The sequence below is a fragment of the Jaculus jaculus genome, assembly GCF_020740685.1.
Source record: "Jaculus jaculus isolate mJacJac1 chromosome Y unlocalized genomic scaffold, mJacJac1.mat.Y.cur SUPER_Y_unloc_1, whole genome shotgun sequence".
Lineage (NCBI taxonomy): Eukaryota > Metazoa > Chordata > Mammalia > Rodentia > Dipodidae > Jaculus > Jaculus jaculus.
The window spans coordinates 2,624,841-2,627,993 of record NW_025423386.1 but is presented as its reverse complement, the minus strand read 5'-3'; the positions used below and the strand labels follow the sequence as shown (position 1 = coordinate 2,627,993).

Below are 3,153 nucleotides of genomic sequence, written 5' to 3'. Positions count from 1 at the left end.
TTTGAACATGGGCAATATGAATGAATGTATTCTCATGAATAAAAACTAACACCAAAGGGCACTGTCTTTGGGTTATCAAGTACGTTTATGCTGGCATATTTTCCAGGGTCTACTACTTCACATGACTTTTCTTGTCATGATAGAAGTGTGAGATTCTGTGTATATAGTGATGTCCAAGTCACACCTCTAGGCCATGCATGGCGATGATGAGCCTCATTGAATTATTGTAAATATGCTGTCAATGTGATGTCTACATTCAAAGGAGTATTAAAATGCCTAATAATCATTTCAGATTTCATTTTTATTAAATTAATTAATTTTTTCTTCATTTAATGAAAATCACTATTTAAACAGGACTAATTTCACATTACATTAATTATAAATATTTCACTAATGCACCATTTATTTCATGTTTTTGTATTAATAATTTTTTTAAATTATTTTTATTTATTTATTTGAGAGCTACAGACAGAGAGAGAAAGAGTAAGATAGAGAGAATGGGCGTGTCAGGGCCTCCAGCCATTGCAAACGAATTCCAGATCTTTTTCGCCCCCTTGTGCATCTGGTTAACATGGGTCCTGGGGAATCGAGCCTCAAACCTGGGTTCTTAGACTTCACAGGGAAGTGCTTAACTGCTAAGCCATCTCTCCAGCCCTGTATTAATAGGTTTTGTTTTTAAGATTGAATTGACTTCAAATGCTATTTAGCTTGAACATTTGAATAGTTGTGAGAGCCATGTTTCTACTTACACAGTCAATATCTCCATTTTGGACATGTGTCTGTAAAATACAAAAAAGAGGATAAAGTGGTATTACATTCACTTCATAAATGAGAAATCTTTAATCATAAGTATTCTGAATGAGAAATGGCCATCAGAGGATGACAGAGATTCTTTAATCTTTATTTTCCCATGATAGCCCAAGAGTGATTCACCTGTCTTGGTGACATCCAGGATATTTTGAGTTGCAATTTGCTTGTCACTAATAATCTTGTTATACTCTTTCTGTGTCTCTTCACTGATAATGTGGCATTTTGCTGAATTTTATGGAATAGAAGTCAGAAAATATGGCTATTAGATTCCTTTCTAAACACAAAACCCATCCTACTTTATAAACCATAGGTTGATCAAGCTTTATTTTCCCAATGGCACATCATGCTTTCTGTTCATTATCCCCTTTATGTTGGTAATGTAACCCAGCAAGGACAACTTAATTGGAGATCAATTCATACATTCAGGTTTATGTCATTTTTCTAGATTTTGGAAAAATGGCATGAAAGTAATTTTGTCTCTCATATTTTTACTTCAAAAGGTAAGGAACGCTGTAAAGCACATTTGGAAATTTGTGATGATTGGATCTGAGTGTGTCAATGACACTGTTTCTATTGTGTCCCAGTCTATGTTATGGAATCTACTCTCTACTCTTTATGTAACAAAATAAATGAAAGGGGAAATCACTAAAGAGCTCACATAGTCCATGGGTTATAATATAGAGTTTCTAAAAGTTTTATAGTCAATTTCCACACATACACATAATATTCCCTGGCATTATCCCCCTTGCTCTCCCTCCTCTTAAATCTCCCTATTTTCTGAATCTCTTCTTGTGAACAACAACAAACAAAAGAAAATACAAAGTGAAAAACTTAACATCAAGTTTGACAGAATAAAATTTAGTTCCATTATAGAAGAGATGTGACGTTCACATCAGAAAACATAAAATGATGCCACTATTTTTTTCTTGTAGAGATAGCCCCAGTCCAACATCCTTTCCTATGTTAGGTGATAATATTGAAGGCCTCCATCATACAGTGCTCAATCATGACCTCACACATCGTCCTGATCTTCAGTGTGAGAATGAGTTTTGGACATTGTTATATTCATGGTGTGTGCGTGCGTGTGTGTGTGTGTGTGTGTGTAAATATGTATGTGGAGTATTCTGAGTCTTACTTGGGGGTGAGATCCTTCAATCTTTATGTGGATGTCTGTACAAGAAGAGTGGCTATAATTTTGTTTCAAAAGTGGAGTATACAGCATGATTCACATAATTATGAGTTACAGAGAGGCACTGATGCAAAAATACACAGAAAGTAACCAATGAAACAGAGAATTACCTATGCTTTATAAAGTTGTGGTAAGGTTTTCTCTTCTTTTTGTTTTGTTTGTTTTTGAACTTAAGAACCCTTTCTAATCCAGGCACACCTGAAATTCAATATGTAGTCTCAGGGTGCCTAGAACTCAGTACCTCTGCCTCCAGAGTGCTGGGATTAAAGGTGTGTGCCACAATGCCCACCTCAAGTTATGGTAAGGTTTTAAGACACATGTGAACACATTCCTATACCAGGTTAGATCATGAAAAAATGCATACACATCTCATAACTCATCTCCAAAGTACCAAAACATCCCCAAAACATAATCAAACTGAATACTTACACAAAACTACAAACACATCTTGATGGTTATATTGATCATAAAAATAGTGAAAATGTAATATCATTGAATTGGTTGAGACAAAATCCACTGAGAAGCAATTCACCTTTGGGACTGAGAAGAAATATGTTTTCAAGATTAGACAACAGTACCATATCTTCTACTAATTTGATATGTCTATTTTTTTATTTAAAATGTGAGACACATGAGTAGAAAAGATGGCTTAGTGGTAAAGACATTCATCTGCAAAGCCAAAGAACAGTGGTTTGATTTCCTAGGATACACTTAGGCCAAATGAAAGAGCTGGCACATGTATTTGGACTTTGCAGTAGTTGGAGTCCCTGGGATGCTAATTCTCTCTCTCTCTCTTTCTCCTCTTTCTCTTTCAAATGAATAAAAAAAATAAGTAAAATATGGACCGCTTCAAGAGTTTGTTTGCCACTCTTAAACAGGGGCCATGGTGATCTAATCTGTATCATTCCAATTTTAGTAAATTTACCACTTCAACCACCTCATCGTAAATAAAAACTGTCTCTAATTCAACATACACCAAATATCCTACTTACAAAAGTTATGAAGATTAATAATTGTAGGATGTATTGAGGTAATTTTAAGTCCAGGTGGTTAATTCCAGGCACATGAGCAATTATTTGGTTGCATCACATTCAAATTAGGGTCATTTAAAATCTAACTAATGGGCAGAAGAGATGGCTTAGTGGTTAACACAC

At 34.9% G+C, this 3,153-nt stretch overlaps 1 pseudogene; it reads right to left on the bottom strand.

Annotated features, from left to right (window-relative positions):
• Positions 1-2,832: 2,832 nt before the first annotated feature.
• LOC123457156 lies at positions 2,833-2,932 on the bottom strand (annotated as a pseudogene).
• Positions 2,933-3,153: the final 221 nt, after the last annotated feature.